At 46.0% G+C, this 7,654-nt stretch overlaps 1 non-coding gene across 1 annotated transcript; it reads left to right on the top strand.

Annotated features, from left to right (window-relative positions):
- Window positions 1-716: 716 nt before the first annotated feature.
- LOC118590483 lies at window positions 717-822 on the top strand. The gene has a single exon (XR_004945781.1). It is a non-coding gene; the product is annotated as a U6 spliceosomal RNA (small nuclear RNA).
- Window positions 823-7,654: the final 6,832 nt, after the last annotated feature.

The raw sequence follows: 7,654 nt of genomic DNA, 5'->3' as shown, positions 1-7,654 counted from the left end.
GAGTGGTTAGTGAGACCCCAGGATCTGCCTGTCTCCCCGTCACTATCCCCAATGCTGGGGTTACAGATTCGTGCCAACCCACCCAGCTTTCCATGGATGCTGGGAATCCTAGCATGGGTCCTCATGCCTGTGCAGCAAGCGCCTTACTGACTGAGCCATCTCTACCCAGCCTCCAGGCTCTGTTTTCCCCTCAGCTCTTCTTCCTGTCACTTTCTCAATCACAGCACACTGCCTGTTGAAAATACGCCCCCATGATCCATCCAAAATCTTTTTCTGAATCCCACTGGGAACACTTTGCCTTTGGAGATAATAGTGCCAAGAATTAGAACCAGAGGTTGGGATGTGGGTAGGAGGTGATGGAAAGGCTGAACAGGAACCAATATGTGAGATGATGTGCTAGGGATGGGAATCCAGGGCTTGAAGCTCAAGCTCTATGCAGAGAAACCCCAAAGCCACTGACGGACAGGAAGAGAAGCAGGCAGATGCCTCTTTGAGTTCACTCTTCCAGATAATAGGTACCTGCTTGCCACAGAATCTCTCCATGTTTGGCTGCCCTCCAAAGCTAACTTTTTCTTGGCTGTGTTATAATAAACATCTTTATTAACTAGAGCTGAGGATACAAAAGAAATTTGGAGATTTCAGTTTTTTTCATCATTATCATTGAAAGACATTGCCACATTTGATATGAGACAAGGGGATAAAAATGAAAGCATTGTTGTATTTGCTTCAACACACATAACCAAAATTGGAACAGTACAGAGAGATGATTAGCATTGCCCTGCACAGGAGGACACTCGAGTGTGTGAAGCATTCCACATTTTTAAATAATGAAGATATTCTCAGGGCAGAGTTCTAGAGAGTGGGATGAGTTTCTTCAGAAATCTAGAATATTCTGTCTCAGGCTGAGGAGCTTGTGGGAGAAGACTGTTGTCAGAATAGTTTTCTCCTTTCTTGTATTTCAAAGTGCATGCATTGCTAAGTTATGCATCTTCTCATTTGAGCAGCTCAAGACAGTGACAGCTAGATTAGCTTGTGTCCCCAAATCACCTCAAGTTCTTATTTTAAAAGCCAGGCTCCTGGACACCATCCCCGGAGTCTCCCAACGTCCTTGAAGCCAGTGTTTGAGGAAGAGACTCGGTAGCACTAGCTCTGTAGTCACAGATTAACTCCAGGAAGTTGACAATGTCTGCTGGAGCTCTAGATTGAGACAAGGGCTGAACATAAGCCATCAACTGGTAATGTCTGCCGTGGGCAAAGCATGGGTAGCCAAGGCACAAAGGTCAAGTGTTTCTCGTTACTATAGCAAGCCTCCCTTGAGTGCACATCCTGTGTCCTCCTACCCAGGAGCCATGCTAATCATCTCCGAATCAATCCAGTTTTAGTATATGTGTGCCAAAGAGATCGTAAAAATCCCTTCATTTGTATCAGATATAAGGATCTGGGTGCTCAAATATACCAACCCTGGAAGAGTAGCTAAGTCATTTCAGCCCATACTGGTAGGAAAGCCTATAAGGGGACGCATCCTAAAACTAAATGTGTGGTTGACTACAAAGACAAGTACATAATAGTACTGTGACAAGGTAGTGATGTGGCAAGGATGTATGCCCACCTGGACAGAAGACAACTGAGCCTGATCTTGGAGAATAAATAGGAATTTTCCAGGGGAGCATAGGAGAAAATATACCAAAGATAGAGATGATTACAGATGTTGCAAACAAGAATACTAGAAAGGGATGTTTCCCGGGATTTGTTTATTTTACACACACACACACACACACACACACACACACACACACACACACACACGTCCCAGGCCCGCAAGCATGCTGTTTCTTAAAACTTTAAGACTTATTGAGAGGGAGTTAGTGGAGGGGGTGGTATTGGAGGTGTTGGAGCAAGGGATAGGGGAAATGATGTAATTATATTTTAATTAAAATTCAAAATAATTAAATAAAAGACTTATGGTGCTCCCACATGAAATCTTTGCCCCCAGTAGGCTAGTCTGTATTCTAATGTCTTGGTTTAAATGTCAACTCTTGTTCAACAAAGAAGTTACCAGAATTTAGTGAGGGGGTGGGATGCACACACATGCTGAAGTACAGCACACATCAGGTAAAGTAGAAGGAAGCAAAGCTACAAAAGACAGACAGGTACTGATGCCTGGTCTCCATACACTCACCAGGCCACACCCAAGTCCAGGTAGGTGCTAATGCCTAGCCTCTGGACACTCACCAGGCCACACCCAAGTAGAGGCAGTGGGATAGCAAATAGGAATTCTATTTGCTATATATACTATCTTGTCATACATGAATCACAGATCTAACAAACTGGGAGACTGTGCAACAACTCCCTCAGCCCCTCCCCATCCCCATCCCAGCACAATAACCTTAAGAGAGGACTGACCTATTTTCCAGAGCTTGACCGTCCCCTGAGAGGCATCATGTTGGTTACTTCCCTGTTGCTGTGAATAAAACACCATGACCAAGACAACTCATAGAAGGAAGGTTTATTTGGGGCTTACAGTTCCAAAGGGTTAGGAATCCATGCCCATTATGGCAGGGAGCATGGGCACAGGCAGGAAGGCAGGCACGGTGCGGGCATAGTATCTGATGGCTCACATCCAAATCCACAAACAGGAAGCTGAGAGCACACCCTGGGAACTGTGTGATTGTTTTAAAACCTCAAAGCCCACCCCAGTGTTACACTCCACCAGAAGGCCACACCTCCTGATTCTTCCCAAACAGCCTCCAACTGAGGACCAAGTATCCGAATGCTCAAGATTTATGGGGTTCATATCATCCAGAGCACCTTAAGTATGAAACTCAAGCTGGCCACCACACAGAACAGCTCGAGGCTAAAGTTTGAGCACTTGTTTGCATGTGTGCTTCTGAGAAGCTAAGAGTTGTACAGACACATGGGAAGAGGAGCCATGACTGGGTGATAAAGATGGTGAACTTCCGAGAAGGCCGACTTCTTCCTCACCTTCCTACTGAAGACAAAAGCCTGGCCAGTCAGAACACAGGCCTAGCGGCCTTTTTTCTCCCACCAGTCAACATCCCTGCTGTTGGACTGGTGGACTGGCCAGAGGAGTTCGAGGCCAGCCTGTCTTCCTTCAAACTGACCAACCTTAAATAAGGATTGTAGGGGTGTTGGGGAGGCTGAGGGGGAGGGTGTCGGGGTGGCTGGGTGTGTATGTTTCCTCACACCTCATAGAAGCCTCTCTAAACTGGCTGGTTTGCAATGTTTGCACTGATTTGCTCCTGTTTACAGTGTTGGAGATGTCTCCCTGCTGCTACCTGTTGTACTTGAGAATTTTCCCACCCTTTAGTCCTTTAACTTGCAGAAATGAACCTGACCAAGTAACCCAGACGTTTCCTAGGAAAGTTCATTTACAGAGGTCACTAACTTCTCTGCCACCTACAGGCACCTTTGCTCAATGGAAACACCCTAGCTCAATTAGCTCAGACAAAGTAGCATCACTACACCAAAAGAACCCAAACAACTCAAAACCAGTCCCGACTTGGGAGACTGGCAGCCATGGAAGGGCTGCTCTCTGCTCACAGCTGCCTCCCACCCCCCAACTCCCCACCCTCACACCCGCATCCCCCCCCCCCCCCCCGTGAGCATTAACAAATGCAGAAAAGGGTAAACATGAAAATGTGGAAACAGGAGTCAAGTGTTGTAAGTCACCAAGAACTGGGCAGTTTAATGGGAAAGAGTCACACAAAAATAAACCAACGAACCAAACAAAGTCACTCATGGGTTTTAAGAGTAGCATGCCTACTCCCTAAACAAGCCCTGGAGCATTTGATCACCTTATGTAAGTAAAAATAAACCACAGAAGGACTGGAATGATAGCTCGGTGGGTAAAGTGCTTGTCCTCCAAACAGGAGGACCTAAGTTCCATTCCAGAAGCCATACTAAAAATAAAAAGCATGGTGTGGGTGATACACTTGTAATCACAGTGTTAGAGAGGCAGAGACAGGCAGATCCCTGGGCTGTCTGGTCAGCCCACCTGGCCTTCATGGTGCATTCCAGGCCAAAGACAGTGCTTGTCTCAAAAAAAACGAGGTGGATGGCCCTTGAAGGATGACCGCTAATGGCCACACACATGCAGACACAGGGGCACTCAGAACTGTAAAGAGGGAAAGGGATGTAGTGATGGGGGGAGGGAGAGAGAGTGGGGAAAGAGAGGTAAGGCAGGGAAGAGGGAGTCACACCATAGAACCGGAAGCAGGGCATATCATTTCTTTTTCATACTATCACCTTGAAAGTATCACTCCATTTGCCAATTTCACAAATTTCGGTTACATGCCAGACACAGTATGTATTGAAGACACAGGAGTAAGCACCAGGCAAAAGCTCCCTCCTCCAGGGACACAACAGCTGGGGACCCAGAAATCCTACAGGCAGATGTATCTGTTCATAGCAGTCACTATAAGAAAATAAAATTGAATAATCAGAGGGAGTAGGATATGACGAAAATAGGAAGAAGGGAACCAACTTTAGCCTGGCCAGGCAAAAGGTGATGTTTAGGGGCTGGAGAGATGGCTCAGAGGTTAAGAGCACTGGCTGTTCTTCCAGAGGTCCTGAGTTCAATTTCCAGCAGCCACATGGTGGCTCACAACCATCTATAATGAGAACTGGTGCCCTCTTCTGGCCTGAAGTGAAGAACACTGTATACATAATAAACAAATACATCTTTACAAAAAAAAAAAAAAAAAAAAAGGTGATGTTTAGTGTTTAGGGTGAGCACGTGACACCAGGCCAGAGAACAGCTGATAGGAAGCCAATCCTACAGAGATGAAATGAAAACTGTGAAGTAGATAGAAGGTGGATGCTTTGGCTAGCAAATGGAAGGTCCGTAGAGCTAAAACAGAGTCACAAAGGAGAAAAGGAGAGAAATCAAGTCTAGTTGAAGAGTTGAGCAAGAGGCAGAAGACAATGAAAGATGTTACTTAAAAACAACAGTAGTAGAAACACAGCTGAGTGGGCAGTGTACTTGCCTAGCCTGCATGAAGGCCTGGGTTTGATCCCCTGCAGCCACGGAAACCAAAACTACCCCTGTAATCCTAGTACTCGGGAAGTGGAGGCAGGAGGATCAGAGGCTCAAGGTTATTCTTGGCTACATGTCACTTTTAAGGCCCTCTCTCAAACTGCAGCAAAGAAAGAAGTGGGTCTGAGCTGCATTTGTGACTGTAACCATGAACCTTGCAGGCTGTAGACAATTACAAGATACAAAGGAAAACCCAAAAGAGTCAATGGAGTTGCCCAAGAGATAATGATAATGTCTGAGTCTTGATCTATATTGTTCCAGAATGCCCACTGCATGGATGTAAAAACAAAAGGCTGAGCATTCGAGCATGGGTGAAAGGACATTGTGAAGACTGAATGCTACCAGCCCACAGAGCAGAGGCTCTCAGGTTAGCCTTATAAATGTGGAGTATTCACATTAGACCTATCTGAAAAGCCAGGAAATTTTGTACTGAATGTTTACTCTGTGTCAGATTCTTCCAAGGGCTTTCCATGTTGGATTCTTTACCAACCGTATTATGAGGGGCATTCCCACAGTAGAGGGCAAAGAAGATGGAGGTCTCTGCTTGCTTGCCAACTAGCAAGACTCGGAATACCTGGAGCCTTTTCCACTGTTCATGACTCATTAGACCCTACTGTAACACGCAGCACAGTAGGTACTCAAACGTGGCCAAGGAGCTATGTTCTCTGAAATCACTCACTCCATACTCTTTCCCCTTTGCTTTCATCTTCTGGTACCCCGCATCATTATGACACTGGGTACCCCACACGGATAAGATGCCAAACTTTCCCAGTGAGTCTACGGCCTTCTTCCCATTTCCTCCATTTTGTAGGTGCGAAGCTGAAGTAAGGTTTTAACTAGGGCCTCCCAAAGGCATCGCTCTTATCCTGAGGTCCGAGGGAACCCTGTGAATGGAAACATGAATCTGGAGTAAGATTAGAGGGTGGCATCAGTGACAGTAACAGCCTCATCCCGGCTGCTCTGCTCGAGTCAAAGGTGGCACTGTTTACTTTTTTCCATGATGAATTAAAATGAATGAAGAAGAATGATTGCCCAGTTGTGGGCTGGCTTATGCTGTCCTGGGCCATGTGTCAGCACTGGCATGGGCTTGATGCAAGGGAAGAGTTAAGGTTTGAATTATTATCAGAATTAGGGTGCTTTATTGGTTCACATCACCCAATCTTCCCCAGCCATTATGGCTTCACCAAAACATTAAACTACTTTAAACTTTCATTTTCCTCTTAAAACGAAATTAGTTCGGAGGAAATTGTGTTTTCTGAGCTCCAGTTCCAGCCTCAGGCAGAGGGAGCTACAGTACAGAGCACAAATAAACAACAATCACGGCCTAATTACTAAATAGTAGGAACAGCGCTGTCTGTGGCCCAGTCCTGAAGAGAGGCAGGCCTCAAGTGGACCTCCTCTGGAAGCCTGGGGTACTGACATACTAATCTTCTGCTCCGCAGGCCTTGAAGGCCAAAGACAAAGGAATGTCTGAGGCACACCAAGTCTCTGCCCCCTGGGTGCTAACCTATGCTGCTAGCCTGTGCTCTCCCCACCCCCACAACCTCATCCCTACCCCCCACCCCACCTCCATTGAGACCCCTATTGGGGTAATCCTAGGGATAGAATCTGAGCCAGTTTCGACAACTGAACCATTCACAGAAGCAAACACTAATGGGTTAAGAGCTATTTGCTGAGGATCTGTTATGTGTCAAGAAATACACCATACTCCTCATTTTTAATGGTTAGCAGACATCCATTCTTTCTATTTGTCTACCTGCTTTGAAGAAATATTCCTTTTGTGCCAAGCATATGTCAAATTCTTTTTGCCTTGTGATCAATGATGAGCCTGTCATAGATCCTCAAAGAGTGGAGTGATTAAGGCTAAACCAATACAGGTCCTCAATTACTGTAGAGCATTGGTCATGTGATTAGAGCTACACCAATCGTAGGACCTCAAATAGCCCAAAAATAAAGCTGAGCCCAGCATAGGACATGAGTCAGGTGACTGAAGCTAAGCTGCTTGTGAGACCTCACCACTCTGGAATGTAATTGGTTCAAGGACAGCAGTCCATGGAAGCCCAGCCAATCACAATTTTTCTCTGGGATTTTTCTGCCTAGAGCAGGAAATAAGGTTCTGTCCTTATTTCCCAGATCTAGAAAAATACAACTTTTGATGGCCATGCATGTGAAAGCCATCCCCAGAAAGACAGGAAAGTGGTGGGTGGGGGTGGCAGTCCTGGAGGAGAAAGCCGAGGGATGGAAGGAGACAAAGAATGCCATCTCTGGCAAGACTCTTAGCCTGTCTATTGGCTGCCTTGCCCAAGCCCATGACCCCGGGCAGCTTTCACCTCCCATGAGCATAGTCGAGATGGATTCCTGTCACAAGCCAGTAGGGGCTCAATGACAGCCCCATCCCTGGAGCTGACATGTACAGAGAAAGCAGCGCAATCACCTATGTGTTTTATTGCACTGAGTTCCTAAATCCGCACTGTGTAGGGATACCAAAGACACCATTTCATATTTAAGGAAACTGAGGCAAAGAGATTTTAAAGTGATTTCTCCAAGGTCATACACCTTAGAACTGTAGAATAAAAACGGTTGTCTTTTATGAACGTC

Source organism: Onychomys torridus, chromosome 8, assembly GCF_903995425.1.
Source record: "Onychomys torridus chromosome 8, mOncTor1.1, whole genome shotgun sequence".
Lineage (NCBI taxonomy): Eukaryota > Metazoa > Chordata > Mammalia > Rodentia > Cricetidae > Onychomys > Onychomys torridus.
Note: the sequence above shows the minus strand (reverse complement) of the source record. Positions and strands in the feature narration are given on the sequence as shown.